The sequence below is a fragment of the Pinus tabuliformis genome, chromosome 4_1, assembly GCF_031772625.1.
Source record: "Pinus tabuliformis cultivar Carrire ecotype Pingquan chromosome 4_1, CPIR1, whole genome shotgun sequence".
NCBI classification, from domain to species: Eukaryota; Viridiplantae; Streptophyta; class Pinopsida; order Pinales; family Pinaceae; genus Pinus; species Pinus tabuliformis.
The window spans coordinates 82,223,463-82,243,315 of record NC_142303.1 but is presented as its reverse complement, the minus strand read 5'-3'; the positions used below and the strand labels follow the sequence as shown (position 1 = coordinate 82,243,315).

Here is a 19,853-nt window from a genome sequence, read left to right as displayed (position 1 = left end):
AGAGTGATTGTCTTTATTTGTTTTCTACCTAGAAGTGAAGAGCATTTGTTTTTATTTTCTTTCATATCTTTTCCTATGTGAGAGGTTAAGAGCGATTGTCTTTATTTGTTTTCTACCTAGAAGTTAAGAGCATTTGTTTTTATTTGCTTTCATATCTTTTCTTGTGTGAGAGGTTAAGAGTGATTGTTTTTATTTGCTTTCTACCTAGAAGTTAAGAGCATTTGTTTTTATTTGCTTTCATATCTTTTCTTGTGTGAGAGGTTAAGAATGATTGTTTTTTCTTTCATTTATGAAAGAGTGGTGTGCTTTTCAGTTCATGCAAGATTGAAAGGTTAAGATTTCAATTCCGCACATTGTACTAAAATTGTACTATAATTTCTTTTAAATTGAGTGCTGAATTAGAATAGGTGAATTTGGTTTTTCATTATTTGATTTCATAGTTAGATTAATCTAAATTGAAATTTAATTTCTAGCATATATAGTGCACGCATGCTTCGCAAGTTTTACGAAACCCCCGGTTGATAATTAAATGATAGGTAATCAATTTGCCTCAACATTTTGGCGTTGTTGCTGGGGAAGCGTGCATAGGAACTAGCTTTCAGTCTAGAGTTCATTTTTCAACTTTTTTTTCCAGATGATTGATTAAAGAATGTAGATGCATAAATCATTTAGTTGCATATCATTCTTATAAAAAAATATAAAAAAATCGACACTAACCATTTATGGATAAAGGATCTAGAATGCAAATCAAACATTCTTTAGAGCACAAAGACTACATTGAGGAATGGTATCGAAACGCAATTGTGCCATGACATTCATCCATTTTTCAAGAGATATTTGTGGCAAATCTAAAGGTTAAAACGATTTCTCATGTCCTCATACACAATTAGATACATCTTGCAAATTTGGATATGAACATTTTATATGATCTAATTCGTAAATGACTCCATTAGAAATATTCAGATACTTAAAAAATAAATAATTTTTTTTCTTTCAAGTAGATAAAATAGGAAAATAAAATCAAACTTGAACGCATTTTTTTAAAGTTCTTGATTGCATTTTTTTAAGTTTTTAGACTTTAAAATATTTTAGATTTTTATTTATTTTCTTGCATTTTTTTATTAACCTCACAAAAATATTTTCAATAAAAAAACATGTTTTGATTTTAAACAAAACAAAAAAAAACAAAAAAACAAAAAAATCATGTTAGATTTTCATAAAAAAATAAAAATCATTTTTTTTATTTAAAAAAAAAATCATGTTTTTGAATAAGGGAAATGTAGCCCACGAGGCTTTGGAGTGACGGTGAATGGATGCATTGTTAAGGCACTCCTTGTGATAAGTCACTAGTTCAAATCCCCCGTGGGTGCTTACCTACTAAAAAAAAGAATGAGGGAAATATAATTTTTTTAATTAAAATTATCTATTTTTTTAAGAGAACTGACAAACTGACAAATTGATAACTAGCTCTCGTGCGACCTGTAAAAAAATAAATTCAAATGCATTAGCTTAAAAATCGAAATCCAAAATTCATCATTTTAGGAAAAAGAATAAAATTAAAATCTTGTTTGAATAGGCTTCTATTTGGCTTCCAGCAAACCATCTCAGTTGTTCCACAAAGCTTGAGCATGCTGATGTCTCATGTGCATCATGTTGTGCAATACATTGTTTTAAAGTATCTACAAGTTCAGTCAAAGTAACCGATGCACCTATCTCCAGGCCATCCTCTTTGACTCTCAAAATATTTAGCTCAGGTACATGAGTAGCTGCAATCATAACTTGATAATGGATGCTTTTAAACCTTGTTTCTATACCAACTTCTGTATTTCCAATCACCAATTTTGCATCAGAAAACCTTGATTTCAAATCTAAAACATCCTGGAGCTTTAATGGACGAAACCAGGCCATACCTCTTGGACCTGTCAAATATAAAGGGTGAGGCTTTCTCGATAAAAGCTCTGGTGGGAAAATGAACTTGTGATTACCATAAAAACTCCCATCAACTTCACTAAATGAAAGCAGCTTATAGACAGGACGAGAAGTTCCAATGTCCTTGCTTTCATTGCCAACCCTTTCCCCACAGTCACAAGGTTTTCATGTTGAAGGGAAAATGACCTTTGCATCTCCAGATGTATTTGTAGAAGCATTGTAATTGTACAAGGTATTATCGGTTTTGGCAAAAAATACAGAAAGCATCAAGAGTCGGCCTATAACCTATGCACTGGCATAAATTTCCTGCAAGACTTTCTTCAAATTTGTTCATGACTAGGTGGCTCCTTACTAGACCTCAACAATGCATACATGGACATCACAAAGCCTGGAGTACAGAAAATTTCTATCACTTGGACTCACATATAGACATGTACCTTGATTTTTAAAAATATAATCTACCCATCCAAGCAGGATAGGAGCAGCATTAGCATTGAATGAGACCACGAACTGAGAAAATTCAATTGCAATACTTGCAGAGGAAATGCGTAGCAACTTAAAAATGTCAGTTTTAAAATACGATTTCTGACCAAATGATAATGAATTTTGAAAAAATAAAACATGGGTTTTTCTTAGAATGGGGTCAGTTATAAAATTGAGGAACACTTTTTGCAAATTCATAATCGATTGGGAGATATTCTGGGTTCTATGGAGCCTTACTTAGAAAATTGCGTGAGAAAAAAACAGTTTTTAATTAAATGCACAGACAGTAGTTGCAGTCATGGAGAAAGGATCAAATCCAATTTTGGATGCCATGGGGGTTTGAGGAATCAGGATTGTGATTTGTTGTCACCTAAATCCATGGATTCGCTGCCACAGAAGAAAAAACGTGTAAAACAGAACAACAAAGGAGGCTTCATTGATGGCAATATCGTCTGCCCATGGTCAGAATTAGTCCACAACTCTGCTACAATAATAATTGATTGATTTGATTATTAATTCACCGCTAAAGTCAATACCTATCCAACGATGTATGGTTAATGGCTACAGTTAGAAGTTGCAGGCCACTAATCTAGTTGGGTAAATGAGAATCTAAGAGCATGCAGAGGTATTGAATTAATATCTTATAAGCATTTTTGTGGCACTCAAGACATTGTTAACCTATGATGTCGCGTTTTCTCAATTAGTCTTGTTGTAAGTAGAGTTGATTTTCATTTTTGTTATGGCTTCTGCTCCATCTATATGCATTAACGTCCTAGAGAACGAATAAATCCCTTTACTCAACGATGTCTCGAAGATATCTGGTTGGAATGACGTAAATTTTACAAGAGACATTTTAGGTGATCATTCCCGCAACAGTGGGGAAGAATGACTTTCAAGATCAATTAAGTCGAAGCGTCAGTCTATTGAGAATGTTAACGAGTTACATGGCAATTTCATTTTTTTATATTTAGTACATTGTTTTTTTGTTATGTTTTATTTTTGTTGTTGTTGTTATGTTGTGTTTTCTTAGAATGTTATATGTTATTTTTTGTTTTCTTTAATGTATATATTTATGTTATATGTTACAATTTGTTTTTTTGTTTTATGTATAATGTTATGTTTTTTTAGTATATATTTTAATGTTATGTTTTTTATATGTTTTAATGTTATGTTTAAATATTATGTTTATGATATGTTATGTTTTGTGATTAGTATGTTTAATGTTTTGTTTTTCAATTTTTAAATTTTGTAAATATTTCATTAGTTTTATTATTTATTTTTTTTTTAAATCCATGGAAAATTGTCATAAAAATTGATGTGAAATTCAATTCATGATTGGAGCAAATTAAACAAAAAAAAAAAGGAATTTTTGAGATAATTCACTTACACACCTGTTGAAGCAAGAAATAAAAAATAAATCATTCTATTTGCTAAATTTTCTAGAAGAGATATTGATCAATTGAAGATTGGATTGGTTATTTGTTCATAACAAAAATGCATAGTTGTGTGTACTTAACTGTTTGTTCAGGATTTTAGCTACAGAAACTGCGCAATTCTATAGCTGAACAACAATTCTGCAGGTGAACCACAATTCTGCAGCTTTGTACTTAACTCAATGATCTATTTGTCAAGAATGCATTCTAATCAGAAAATCATGATCAAAATTTGTTGGTTTTGTCTAATGATGATGTTCTCAAGCATGATGCAGGAAATAAGAAGAACTATGAAGGCACTTTATCTGCAAGATCGATTGATGAATTTTTTATTGAGGAAATTGTTTTCTTTTAGAAATTGGATTTATTATCACAATTGTGAAATTGGATTAACTATTTTAAATAAAAACGCGTCATAAACCTGTCAATTATGAAAAAAAATCATATGTACCTAGAGAATTTGATCACTTCTCTTTGAACACACTTACATTTGTTGCAATGTTAGTGCCATGTTTGTTTTCAGGTTCCAAGGCAATCGAAGAATTGAAGGAGGCCAATTATGCATGATTGGTTTTCTATGAACAATTTCAAGAAACATGAACCAATTAAATCCATTTCTATCATTCATAAATGCCATTATTTTTCCTCTCCAAACTCACAAGCTATCCAAGCATTTTTGCTAAGCCTCGTCATCACCATTTTCCTTGCAAAGAGTCGCATGTTCCCTCCACATTTTCCATAATTTCCATTCATTAACCCATTAATAGAGACATTCAACTCGCTTACATGTTGATTTTTCCTTTTTCTTTCCGTTCGCTTGTTTACTCTCTTGTCATATTCCTTTCCAGTAAATAAAACTTGATCCACTGCAAAAAAAATTATTGATAGTCCTTCCAAAATCATCATTTCATACTCGTGTTAGATGATGGATGATTCATTAAGGCCTCCCTTCTAACAAGTCTTACCCTATCGACATCAGCACATTATCTAGGTTCAAGGCTAGAGTCCTTATCGGTACCTTGAGGCTTGTATGTATCAATGACAAGTTCTCTCGCTGAAAATCATGGGAATACATCAATGTCCCTTAATCGTTGGATCTTGCAAGTCGATCAACATCAGCTCATCTATTCGCACTTTTCAAGATGGACTTAGGTACCTTGGCACTCGTTGACATCAATGGCGAGTTTGCCTCGCATTGGTTAGCGAAATTCATCAATGGCCAGTAATCTAATAACTTCTCTTCATGCTCGACAGCAACACATTCATTCGCATGACTAGAATTGTACCATCGGGTTTTGTAGCAGGTGAAGACTATATCATTTAGCATTTTGCAGCAGATACAGCAGATTTAGCACCAGCAATAAAGAATCCACTTTCACCACCTCATCCACTATTTATGCAACCAAGGAGAAGATGAAATTCTACATTCTATTCCATGATCCAACAGTAGCAACAACTTCTCTACATATGCACAGTTTGTCCACTTCCTAGGTAAGTAAAGGTATGTTCTTTTCTAGATTTTAATCATAGAATTCCTTGAATACTGAAATCATAATTTTTGGAAAATACTTCACCATATTTCCTTTGTCATTTGAAAAAACCGTAAACACCTTTAGTTGGGGGGGGGGAGGGACATCCATTTATGATTACTCTTCATAATCACGTCATTCCATTTCATTTCATTTCATCCTAACATACTCTTCCTAATCAGTATGATTGCAATATGGTTCAAAAGTTATGTGATTTGAAAATAATGCCTAAAGGATGAGCATATTATATGGTTGATTTAAATATGCATTCTTAAATATGTTCAATAAATATTGCTGCAACAAAAAGAAACAAGGTATTGATACACAAGAACCAATACCAATTAAGATTTGGTTGTCACACAAGAACCAACCAAACATGTTGCAATTCAATGTATGACAAGGAATACTTTGCAAAAATAAATGAAATTGTCAAATGCAAAGTTTAAGGACAATTGATATAAGCCAAGCTCATTCAAAAGAAAATCATGATTAAGCAATGCAGTAGATTGCATGAGGACATGCAATAACATCAGTTGGGGGGTATGTAGAGTCTCCAAAATGTATTCAAAATATCATCCACTTTCACCTTTATCGCCACCATTTCACTCACATGTCGCAACTCCATGACCATATAACCTTTCATTAGCTTCCATTTTCATAATTATATGGGTTCCATTTGTGTTTTCCAAAAGCTAATGATTTCCAGTATTATAAGTGAATTAAATGGTTAAAACTTAGAAAAATGACATGTACTTGCTAATGCTTAAAAGTGGCTTGACTTTCATGACATGTGTCAGCCATTTGGAAGCTTCCAATACACCCTTATGTGGCCTCCAATGCTCAAATTCGAATTATCTTCAAGATATGGAAGAAGATTTGGATAAAGGTCAAAGAGGATATGTGCTCATCATTACCTATTTGAGTTGTAACTCTATGAGATTTTCTAGGGATCTAGGGAGAGAATAGCGGACCTCCATTAATGAGGTAGCTTCTTATGTTTTTGTATAAATAGGAGAGCCTTCTCCTTTGAAAGGCATGTGTAAAGTTGGGAAAATGCTCATGTTTTAAAGATGGAATTTGGATTTAGCACCAGGCTGATGAGTGATGTTCACCTTGATTTGGTTATGCTTTCATTTGAAGCCTCTCAACTTGCCATCTCTCATAATTTTGAATTGGCTACCTACAATGTGTGAGATTTATTGTTTTCATAGATTAAGATTTATTACTTTCATAGATTAAGATTTATTTATTTCATATCTTTTCTTGTGTGAGAGGTTAAGAGTGATTGTTTTTATTTGCTTTCCACCTAGAAGTTAAGAGCATTTTTTTTTATTTGCTTTCATATCTTTTCTTTTTTTTTTTGTAAGCTGGGGTGGGATTCTCCGATTTACATGTCCATTATGTACCCCTCTACGGGGGAGGGGTAGCCCAAGATTTGAACCCAAGACTTCCGGTTCGGTGAGACTTCATTTCCACGACCCTTGACGCTTGAGCTACCCCATGTGGACTGCTTTCGTATCTTTTCTTGTGTGAGAGGTTAAGAGTAATTTTTTTTATTTGCTTTCTACCTAGAAGTTAAGAGCATTTCTTTTTATTTTTTTTCATATCTTTTCCTGTGTGAGAGGTTAAGTGAATTTTGTTTTTCATTATTTGGTTTCATAGTTAGATTGATCTAAATTGAAAGTTAATTTATAGTGTTATCACTCAGGTTGTTCCCTTTGACTCCCAAGGGAATATGGCCAAGGTAACCACAAACCAATCTTTGGACTACAGGTTCTAGCCCACCTGCAGTCAGAGAGGGCTCTCTCTTTAGGATTTAGCTTTGTTGATGATGATTTTAGGCTAGTTATTGAGTTCAAGGGGTTTTGTTTGAGTTTTGGTGGGAAGGATGAGGCTTTCAAGTAGAGAGGTAATGCATAGTATGATAAGTTCAAACCATTGGGCATGGAGTCATGGAGTAGGACTGTTGGTGTGTTTTCTTGGTCACAAGAGGAAGATGGAGCGAGATAGCTCCACATGAAACAACTTTCAAGCTAAATGGAGATGGATTGAAGGCTAAGGAATGAGAGGCAATTAAGAATCTCTTATTCAGCTTAACAAAGGGAAGGTGAATGAGCTCTATCTAGGAGCAGTAAAGAATCCCTAGATAACCGTCAAACATGGGTGAATTAGGAGAAACATGAGCCAAAGGGAATTCATATTCATTACCAATTCAGAGGAAAACATAAAGAAATAGCAGAAATTGAGCATCGAGTGTAGTCAAGCAAGTTCTAAGCTAATCTTTTTATCTGTTATTTAGATGGCGACATATGTATGATATGAGCATATATCAATGGAAAACAGAGGTAGAAATCACTTATTGAGTCGTGTTGCAGCACAAGAATTCCATATTCATTCTTCAAAACATTAATAACACAGCAGACAGTTCATCCTCCAAGCTTTTCAGTAGTCTTTGATTAAAGAAAACATCAAGTATACAGAGCGAGTCTCTAGTGGAGCAACTCAACCAACCAACCCTCTAAACAGTAAATTAGGTTGGTATTATAAGCAAAATATCTACAAGAATCAAATCTGAGACATATCTGATGCAATAAGTGTCTTTAACCTAACATATGCTTGAAATAAATGCCAAAATATCTATCTAATGTTGCGCCGGGGGTAGCCGCCTCAAAAATGAGTAACTATGATGTCTTTAGAGCCCTGTGCCGGCATTTGGTCATAATTGTGCTTTGGGTTTTGATCCCCTGCTCTTGAGTGGTTCTAATGTGCATTAACTGTGATTTGAGAGCCTTAAATGGTTTCATCGCTTTGTTTAACTTTGCCTAGGGGCTCTCAATGTCTGCCTGCTTTGGAAATATGGATTTCCAACAAAAATACTAACTGATAGTCTTCGCCGCTTCCTCTGATACACTTTCACTGAACCTGGGCTCTTTAATGTCTTCTGAATGCTTTAAAATATCCCATCGACATTTTATGGCTACTGTTTGGCCCTCTGTTTCCTTTAGAACTGTCTTTGCCCCTTTTCCGAACCTATGTGAAGAAATTCCTGTCCATTTGCGAATTTCGGGCCTGCTGGTAGCCGAGACATGAGAGGGCTTCCATTTTGGCCTATTTCCTTTAGCGATGCGCGATTAGCGATGCGCGATTAGCGCTAAGCGCTAATCACGCATCAAAAACTGCCTCGTTTTTTCATTCCGGGCATCCGTTGCTGCAGATTTTGCGCTTCGCACCCTTTTCGGCGATGATGTCAGCGGTGTGTCCCAGTACGGCGGTGACATGGCAGGGTGATGTCAGCAGGGTGACGTCAGTAGTACGGCCGGGTGAAGTGGCGGTACGGTAGGGCTGATGACGTGGCAGTACGATGGCAGCGACGTGGCATAGCACACGGTGGCAGGAGGCCGACGCAGGTTGATGATGTCACAAAGACGTGGCGCTGACGTCAATCGGCGGAGGCAGTATCCAGTTTCATCCTGCACCGCTTTTCCACGTAGGTGGTATTGGGGGAGGGGCCTCCGAACACATCGAGAGGCTGACACGTGGCGGGGGTACGACGGGGAAACCGTCCATCCCCCTGACGTTAACCTCCGGTGGATCGACATATGAAAACACCCGCCCACCGTTGGATCTGAAGAGCTGGGCATCGGACGGTTGGCGGGTGGATTGGGGTAGTGCGCAACTTTGGAGCGGGGCTCGCGCGAATTTTAAAATAATATTATGCCGCGGGGGTTCAAAATTTCAGAAAATGGGGGTTTTATGTGTTATGCGGGTTAGGTTTAAGCGGGGGGGAAATGATAATTTAATGTTTAATAAAACATTTAAACATTAACTTTGGAAAAATGACTGCGGAGGGGTAGAATTATGAGGTTTTGATGGGTGAGGGATTAGGTATAGGTTATTTTCCTAACCAGAGGTTTAGACTAATCCCAGAGTTATGACACGGATGGGTTCATAATAGTCCCAGGTGGACTATTATATCCCAGAACTGTATGTACATAGCTATAGTGCTATAGGGTTGGATATGTAATATTTTTGGGGTTTTTATATAGTTTTTTGTATAATAGGGGATAAGGAGATGATCTAGGGAGCTAGATAGTAGAGTTAGGAGTTAATATGAATTTGTGAGGTGAAGTGTAGGGGAGAGGCTAAGTTTGTGAGTTGAAACTTAGACATAGGAAGTGAATGGACTGTGGGTACATGATTTTACACAAGAAATGTGGCTTCTTTTCACTGAAGAAAGTCAAAGCTTGACTTGGTGCTTTACAAAAATGAAGTGATAACAGGACTGGTTGGGAAAATCCCAAGGTCTTCAAGGGGATGTTAGTGAGTGATTTTGGGGATGAGAAGAAGGGGGAGTTAGACATGCCTCGCTTGAGCTCCTCCAAAGGGGAATTGCCTTGCACTTGTGATCTGAATAGATATAACACTTGAAAACATGAAATGGATCACACAGCTTGATTCTGCAACCACAAAACTACTTACCCAGCCTACTTACCTAGCATTTTTTCTTCTTTTTGCATGGGTGCACTTGGACTTGCAGACCCTGATTATCGTTTTTTTTCTTTTTTGTTGTCCTCCTATCTAAATCTACACTTATTTCTTTCAAGGGCCCAGATTAAGCAGTTGGGCTCCTTTGTTTCTCTACCTATCTACAAATCTACCAAGATTAAACTGTTTGGACATATTTTCATTCTCTACATTCTAGAACAAGAAATTGAAACCTAGGGAAGCCAAGATTAAGTTGTTTGGCCTTCCCTTAACAGAAAATTCTTCGAAAAGGAATAACTCATCAAAATTGGAATACAGCAGTGGCATTTAGACTGGCACACTTTCATGGCCTCTTCTTTGGCCTCTTTTGGAAATATGGAGCATTGCAGCATGCAAAGTATGACATATTTGGCACTTGCAACTGTCAATCATGAAATATGAACACCTATTGCAATAGGAGGCTACAGTGGCTCCACTTGGGGATTGATTTTCCTTGTGAAAAGCCAAGAACAGCAGGTCAGACTGCCTTGATCTTCTATTGTTGCTGTAGACTGAAACTTCTCTGTGCTAGCTGCTAAATGTGTGAAACTTTGAAATATGAGCAGCATTCTCCTTCAACTGGATTGTTGTGAAAATGAAGCACTGCCTGCTTTCTTCTGCATGCTTAATATAATGTACAATTTCCCAAGAATCTGCCTCTAAAATAAACACAATATAGGGGAACAAAACTGGAGCACTTCCCTTGATTATGTCTTGAAAAAGGGTGCTGATGTAAACTGAAAATCCTCCTCTCTTTTAATACCATTGACGAAAAGAACTGCCTGCTCTTTTGTTGTGATTAATGCAATGACAGAGATCTGAATGGAGGACTTGCCTTGGTTCTGCCTTTAAAAAACTTTGCTGCAATGTTCCATTATTCAGCCTGCTAAAAAAAAACAAAGTGCTGAAAATACAAGTATTTATGTACAAATATAATACAGTTGTGTTGTGTTCAACAACAGGGATCATAATAATGCTTTAGCATTCGGCCATTGACAGGGCCTTCTTCAGTTATGTCGTCCTCTATAGATTTGAGGAAATATGTGTTATTGCCCTGCACAGCGCTGATAACAAATGGACCTTTCCATAAAAAATCAAATTTTGCATGTTTACCCTTGTCTTCTCTTCGTGAGTCCCACCTTAGAACTTTGTTGCCAACACAGAAATATTCAGCCTTAGCTCTCTTAGCAAACATCCTTTTGAGCTTCTCCTGCAAAATTTACGCTCTATCATAGACCTGCTCTCATGTTTGCTAAAGATGAATGGTCTGGTTGATTCTTTGTTAAACATCATTTGGTTCAGCTTGGATCTCTTGTAACAGCTTGATGATAGGAATGCCCAAGGAAAACGAAAATCTGGCCTCCATGCCATACACCAGCTCATAAGGGCTCATCCCAATAGATTTCTTTTTTGAAATTTTGTCTGCCCATAGGGCATTTGTGAGCTTTTTATGCCAGTTCTTCTTGTTTTCTTCTAGCACTTTTTTTATGATGTTGATGAGGCTTTTGTTGGATGATTCGGCCAAGCCATTACCTTGAGGGTAATAGGCTATGGAGTGGCCCAAGGTAATGTGAAATTTATGGAAAAAATTGATCATCTTTTTGGATTTGAAGGCAGCGGCGTTTTCAGTAATGATCTTCTCAGGGCATCCAAATCTAGAAAGGATGTTAGTCTCAAGGAATTGGATAATGATGGAGTCATTGGCCTATCTACATGGGATGGCTTCAATCCATTTAGTGAAATAGTCGGTAGCTGTTAGAATCCACTTATGCTAGCCTGAGGAAGAGGGGTGGATCTCTCCAATGAAGTCAAGACCCCATTGTTGAAAAGGCTTCTCGGTTGAGATGGGCTTAAGAGGCAAAGGTAACAGCTTTCTTTTTCCCTCAAAGATTTGGCATTTATGAAATGAGATAGAAAACTTCTTTACATCTGCAAACAAAGAGGGCCAATAGAAACCAGCCCTTAAAATTTTATCAGCAGTGGACTTCCAATATAGATGTCCTCCACAGTCCCCTGCATGGAATTCTTTCATGACATTGTTAGTTTCATTCATGGTTAACCAATTAAGCAGTATGCCTTCATGATTTTTCCAAAATAAAGCACCATCTATGACACAAAACTTTGAAGCTTTCATCTTTAAAAATATTTTCTTGGTTCTGGACAATCCTGGGGGAGCAAACAGGTTTAACAATACAAATCATATATCAGCATACCATGGGGATTGCAAAAAGGTTTCACTGATCTGTGGAATCGCCAGCTCCTGTTCATTGTGCAGTTGGTTAATGTCTAAGGCTCGAAAGTTTGTTTCGGACATCAGTTTGGCTAAACCTTGTCCCTTTATGAGCTTGGCGGGTTTTATTTCTATGTCATACTCAAGGATGTTAGCAATCCACTTGCCTCTTTTGCCTTCTAGTCCGTCTTGGGTTAATATGTCTTTTACAACAGCGTTTGGGACATAGGCAATCACATGTGAATATAAAATGTAAACTCGGAAATATTTGATTGCTTTAACAAGGGCATAGGCCTGCTTCTCCATGATTTGGTACTTCAAAGGAGCATCTCTTAAGGCTCGGCTGAAAAATGCAATTGGCTTTCCAGCTCCTTGATCATCCTTTTGCAAAAGGACAGCAGCTATGGTGTGCTCAGATGCAAAAGAAAAAATGATAAAATCTTTGTCAAATTGTGGACTTGTGAGGACAGGGGCTGGGGTTAAGGCAGTTTTGATACTCTCAAAGGCTTGCTTGGTTTCAAGAGACCATTTTACCTTGGCATCCTTTTTTAACATGTTGCTTAACAGTCTTATTAGCTTGGCTAGGTTTGGGATAAATCTCCTTAGGAAATTGATCTTTCCAAGGAATGCTTGCAACTCTTTTATGTTTCTTGGAAATGGGATTTGAAGAATGGCTTGAATTCTTTCAGGATCAATTCTAATCCCATCTTTTGAGATGATATGGCCTAGTAATTTACCTTCTTCAAGGCCAAAGAGAGACTTCTTTGGGTTCAAGGAAATGCCATATTTGCTCTTGATCAGATTTGGACAAAGGGGTAAGGTCATCAAGATAGACAACCAAGAAATCATGGATTTCCTTGGCAAATGCAATGTCCATGGCCCTTTGAAAGGTAGCACCAGCGTTTTTAAGTCCAAAAGGCATCTTCACATATTTAAATATTCCCCACAGTGTGGTAAAGGTTGTCTTTTCTTGGTCATCCGGGTGAACCAGTATTTGATTAAAACCTGAAAAGCCATCTAGCAAAGAGATTCTAGATGACCCCACTACTCTTTGTAGGATGTGGTCCATTTTTGGCAAGGGGTAGTGGTCTTTTAGGGAGACTTGGTTTAAATTTCTTAGATCTACACATAGCCTAATCTCACCTGTCTTCTTTCTTGTGGGAACAAGATTGGATACCCATTCAGAAAATCTGATGGGTGCTATGATACCTGCTTCAAACATTCTTTTAACTTCCTTTTCAATCAAAGGGAGAAGCACAGGATTGATTCTCCTTAGTTTCTGTTTGAAGGGATTTTGATTTGGTTTTAAGGGAATGGTGTGTTGGATTACTGAGGTGTCATAGGACTTCAAGTCCTCATAACTCCAAGCAAATACATCTTGGAATTCTTTAAACAAATCAACGTATTTGGGCTTTTGATCGTGTGGCAAAGATTGAGATAGTTTGATCATTTTGGGCTTCTCTGATGTCCCAATGTTGTGTTCTTCTATAGCAGCGTTTAAGGGTTGCATTTTTGGTTTTTTGGGCACATCATTTGCATCAAACATATCTTCTAACAGAGTGAGGCCAGCAGGGAGAAAGTTATCTTTTAGATCAACGATCTCGGACTCTGTTTCGGCTATTTCCTCCAAATGCATTTGTTTCAGCTCTTCTATGTTTGTATTGTCAAAAACAGTTGGGTTTAGCATTTTTTTGGCTATTACAGCTGTTACAGCTTGTTGATTTTCATTTGTTTGTTGTTTTTCATCCGTCATAGCATCCATGTCAATGTTAATATTTGAAAACTCATGCTCAAGAGTGAGGAAATTGTTAATCTGGGCATCATTTTCAAACACTTGCCAATCTTTAACATTATTTGGGATAGCAGGCCTATGTTTTATCTCAGCAGTGAAATGGTGATTTGGATCAAAGGGGAGCTTGCATGTACTAGCAAAAGTGGCTAGGCTATGTGCATGAATGTTATGATCTCTTGAAATCTTGGCCAGCTTGGATTCAGTGAATGCATTGAGTATATTAGTGGCAGCAGTCCTATAGGCCCTCATTCTGTTGTCATTAGTGACAAAGTTGCCTTTCATTTACTGTATGACTAGATCGGAGTCACCTAGAATGGATACTTTTGCAGCTCCTAGAGCTTTGAGCAGTTTAAGGCCTAAAAGGAGAGCCTCATACTCTGCCATGTTGTTGGTACATTTGAAGTTTAGTCTGTAGGCATGGCCTTCTGCATGATTGTTGTGTGTATTATGAATCCATACACCTGCCCCTGCTCCTAACTTGTTAACAGAGCCATCAAACTCTAAATACCATGTGATTTCTTGCTTGTGGTCAGTATTAAGAGTTTTAGTCATTCTTGCAGTGGGCAAATTTGAATTTTCTATTTGGGGAGCTTCTTCTTGTATGCTGGTTGCCTTGATTGTTTTGACAGTTTCATCAGTATGGGCAACCAATTCTTCATTGATGTGTGTGTCCAGTTCTAAAGCCAACGGCTTATGATCAATGGGAGGACCTGTTTCATCCTTAAATAAAATAAAAGAATCCATATCAGAATGGATTGAATAGATAGGGAAGTTTTGGGGCTTTTCCTCACTACTTACCACATACTTCATCAGTGTTTCTCTATACAGTCTCTTTGGTTGCCCAAATGCTGAAATAGTGGCATAGGAGAGGTCTAGTTGGAGAGATCCTTGGAGTTTTGCTCCCCAAGATCTTGACAATAGCATGCCATACTTTAGTGGAATGTCAGCAACCACCACATCCATGAGGATTGTCTTGTTTGGGTATTGGACTAAGGAGACACATAAGTCTTTGATTAACCCTAAACACTTGACCTGACTTGAGTCAAAGGAAAATAAGTCTTTGTAGGGTCTTGTAACATCAAGGTTTAGCTTTTCCATTACAGCTTTGGGCATAAGGTTGTGTGAGGCACCTGAGTCAAACATAGCATTATGCAATACTTTATCATGAATGTGCAAACTGACATAGAATGGTAACACAGCTCCATGTCCTGATTTACCATTGACTTCAGGACCGAAAAGGAGCTCAGGTTGATCATCTAATACATTCACATCATCCCTATTTTCTGGCATTTGCAGCGATCTTTTGATTTGCTGCCTATAGATATCATGTTTAGCAAGTTTAGATAAAGGGATGGATATCTTCAGTTTACCTATTTTTGCCTCTAAATCAAAAGGTTTTTCTGACCGTGATTTAGTATTGTGACTGGCAGATTTTCCCTTTTCAATTGCACTTTCAGCGGTTTTCTCTTGTTCTTCATTGATTTCTTGAACTATTTCTGATTTGGAAAGGTTTTTAGGAGAGCTATTCAAATCTTCTTTTGAGGAAGAAGGTGGCAGAGGGTGATCATTAGAGGTCTGCATGTCTGTGACATCCTCTATGGTGACATCCTTTGGATTTGGGACTGTCTTATCAGCAGTTTCTATGAGGGCAGCCTTTTCTTTGATCTTCTTAGGCTGTTTGGTATCACTTGGTTTAACCTTTTCAGGCACATCTATGGTTCTTGTCCTCAGCTTATACTGTTTGTGGACCTCATAAACAGATGAATCATAACCTTGCTTAAAATCAAAAGACTCACCTGACTTAGTCCGAAATTGATTTATCTCATGGTCATCTTGGTCTTCTTAGGTTAGGAAAATTTGTTGCTCACCCTTTATATCCATCAAATTCATGTGAGTGTCCTCTGTGGGCTCAGTAGATGTAGATGCTTCAGCATAATTTTCATGAAAAGGAGGCCTTACATCATGGTCTGGGCTAGACCTACCAGCATTTGTGTTCTGAGTTTTCCGGAAATTTGGGTTCCTAATGGTATTAGGTTGTTGTCCTTCCCATGATGATTTCCTCTCAACACTCTCTACTCTGTCTCCCAGACTGTGCATGCCACTGATAATAGCATCCAGCTTTTGATCTAAGGCTGAGGGTTCCTCTTTAAAGTTGGTTCTTCTCTCGGTTCTAGCTCTGTTTCTTTTGGCAATTATCTTTGCCTCTACGCTAACAGCAACATTTTTCATGTCTGCAAGGGTTTGAGGGGCTCTTTCCCTTAACTGATAAGCCATGTCAGTATCAAAACCATCAGGTAATTTATACAAAGCAAGATCAGGCGAAGGTCTTAAGTTCTGTGGTATTGCATTATAGACATTATTGAATCTTGCACAATAGTCCAAGATAGACTCTTGAGGGCCTCTTTTGATGGTGTCATATTCAGATAATATGTGCAAGGGGTCTTTCTTTTTCTCCCATCTGTTGATAAATGACTGGTATAAAGCTTCTGGATCTGCTATGGAATTGGCTGTGAGTGCTCTAAACCAAGTCCTGACATCACCAGTCAAACTTTGGACAAAAATCTTCATTATCACGCTATCATCATCTATCTCGTAGTTCTCAAAATAGTCTTGCATCTTCTTGGTATGCTGAAGGGCTATGCAAGAACCAGTTCCATCAAAATATGTGATTTTAGTTTGATAATCCTGAGGCATAGCCCCAGGATTTGCAGGCAACTATAACGGAGCATATCTATTCGCCATATTCACAGGGATAGGTGGAACAACAGGGATAAATGGAACGACTGGAACAACGGTAATAATAGTGGTAATGGGAATATGTGCAGTGAATGGAGGTGTGGAAGGAGTGGTTTGAGAGGTGGATGATGAACAAGGGGAAGTAGGGTTTGAACGAAATAAAACTTTGACAGGGGTTGGAACATAGCTTGGCTGGACCGTTTCAGGACTAGAATCAGCAAAATCCTCTATTCGCTCTAGTTTCCTGAGATTCCTTAGGATTAAATTCAGATTTTCAAAAATAGCTGGGGAATTTGGGTCTGGATTTGACCTTGTATAATGTGAGTTCCTTTTGGGAGCCAGATTTTGAACTTGTTTCGGTATTTTCTGTGAATGTTTTTAGAATTAGCAAGGAACTCATCAAATTTTGGAAGAGCTATCTATAGCTTAAAACTAGCATGAAGATTGACTGAAGCAGCTTTTATTTACTCCTGCAAATGCAAAGCAAGAACAGTTTCAAAGGCTCCCTGGATGACATTCAGGCTTCATCTGTAGTTTTAAGGAATATACAGCAATTGGAAAATTCATGGCTCCCCAGCGGAGCTTTCCAACTTGTTTTGTGAAACTAACTGAGGATTGTCCCCAGTGGAGTCGCCATTATGTTATCACTCAGGTTGTTCCCTTTGACTCCCAAGGGAATACGACCGAGGTAACTGGTGGGCTCCAGTATTGTAGCAATAATGCTACAACTCCTGGAACTTCCTTCTTTAATTTTATCAACCCGGTAGTTCGTAACAAACTTGGAAGCGACGGTGTTGTATGCACAAGTACTAGCTCTTGCCGTAGCTGTCACTTGGTCAGCTGGCACAAGTCTGCTAGGGGCTTAAGCCAACTTCTATGAGCTCTTAGAAGAAGCTTTTTAACTGATGGACGAAAGCTAACTCAAAGGAAGCTAATCTACTTGCGGAAAGAAACTGAAAGCCAAAAAGAAATGCAAACCCTAGTAAACCCTAATTCTACCAGCTAGTCCTACTGATGCAAAGATGGGAATGCAAACTACTGAAAGAGATTCCATTACTTCTATGAAGGTAAGATGCATGTGTCTAGACTACTTCTACCTAAAGAAAACATCTTTTTGTATTTTTGAATGAGTTATTTAGAATTATCATGCATGTGCTTTTAACTGGCTTTTTACTGTGCAGAGGCGGATCACGGAGGAGAAATGCTTGGAAGAGGTCGGGAAGGTTCGGAGAGGGTCTAAGGAGTCCCTGATATCCTTCCAGAGAGTTTCACAAAGTTTGGCTGCCAAGAAACCGCGTTTATGAGCTTCTATAGGAAGTCTGCAGGGGTTCTACAGGATGTTTCAGAATTTCTACAGGATGTTCTACGATTGGATTTTGGATGGTGGGTGAGTGGAAGAGGCTGCGTGGATGGACAGGGAGGTAGGAGAGGGCTTTTTAATGACTTAGTGATAGAGAGATGAGGTGATGAGAGGGTGTGGAAAGCTAGCTTGTCTTGAAGAGGGTAGAGGGAATGGAAGGCCAAAAAGGTAGGATGACGTGGGCAGCAGAGTAGTTGTGAGACGAGGGGTCTAATTTGGAGATGAGCAGTTGGCCTGGACGAAGCTTGGATGGACGAGAGAGTGAGGGAGATGCACTGCACAGTGTAAACTGAACCAAATCATCCACGTCCTACACATAATCAACATATTACCAATCTATCCTAACTGTTAATGAAACCAATGAACAACATCGTTATTTCTAAAGAGAACCGTGTATGGTACTGAAGCAAAGAAACATTCCAAGAGGTCTAAGCGCATGAATAACTTTTACAAATGAAAATATTGCACCAAAGATTGCATGAGTACGCAAACTGGTGTTTTTGTTGGGTAGCACTGTCTGCAATTCCAACCCCTAGAAAGAGGTGAAAATGAGAGTGCAGGCAACCCTTTTCTGGAACTCTTATCAATTCTAATCTCTTTACTCTATTCTAGACATCTGAAGCAACTCTATCTGCTAACAATGACCTACTTAATCACACCACGAATTCTAACTCAACAAACTGCGTTTCAAATGCATGTAAAGAAAACCATATTGCTGAAAGTAAAGATATCAATACAAAAGAAGGAGGCCCCAGGCTCTCAGGTTGGGCCCAACCCCGAGAGCTATGGCTCCTCTAGAAACTCAGAGCTGAGATCAAATCGGAATGCTTCTCATTAAAAAATAATAATCATAAGTCAAGAGGTATGCCAATGATGGCTACAAAAGAGCAAAAACAGAGCTGGTAGCTCGTAGTGCAGAATGTGCAACAGTTTTTCAAAAGTCATTTTTGAAGGCTGAAGCCTTATCATTTATACATCACGAGGCCCCAAGCTGTCCTCCTAAATCTATGGGACTTGGCTGACCAAACTGGGAGTGAACAGCTGCTTCCACAAAATTTGTTTGGCTGCCTTCTAGATCCGGTTGTGGTGGCTTTTGGAGCTCGGAGTTGGGGGTGAAGATCACGAGGAAGGCTATTTAATGCCGTGGACAACCTTCCTACAAATCCTCAACCCTATCTTGGCTGTCTCCTAGCCCTTATCTTCTCGGTTTTGCTCCAACATGTGTCAAAAAAACCTGAAATGAGCACGTGTTAGCCACCTAGGAATAGTGAATGCCCTTATTCGTACAAATGACATAAACAAACTAAAAAATGATGCATAAGTTATGAAAAATGAAGGATTGAGCAAGGGTGGTTAGGCCAAATGAGCCCAAAATGTTACCAAATTTGTGGCTCATCATAACCCCCCAGCTAAAATGATTGCTCATCCCTGAGCAACTAATCCAGCTCCTCATCCTTCATTGCTTTCACCGCCACTCTCACATCCCAGGCTTCTGAAGTAGTATCCTCCTCACTGGCATGGAACCCAGCCTTCCTTTCCACCTCTTCCCACTGCTTACGCTCTTCTTTTTCTGTGTTTCCTTCCATCAATCCTAAAAGCAAAGGTGGGCTTAGCTTGAGGCCAATCCAGTTGGCTTGGAGGTTCTGTATGGACTTCTTGTAGAGGGGCACCCGTACTAGAGCTTCCCTCATTCGAGTTGGAGTGTGATATTCCCTGATTTTGAGGCTGTGGGACAATGTGTTCCATCGGCGGGTGCAAGCACGAACACAGTTGTCCCCTAATAGTCGCTCCATATCCTCGAAATGTGCTATAGCCTGAGCCTGCTTATCCATGTATT

At 38.2% G+C, this 19,853-nt stretch overlaps 1 pseudogene; it reads right to left on the bottom strand.

Annotated features, from left to right (window-relative positions):
* Positions 1-1,533: 1,533 nt before the first annotated feature.
* The window catches only part of LOC149174286 (xanthine dehydrogenase 2 pseudogene), a 41,296-nt pseudogene continuing 22,976 nt past the window's right edge, over positions 1,534-19,853 (bottom strand).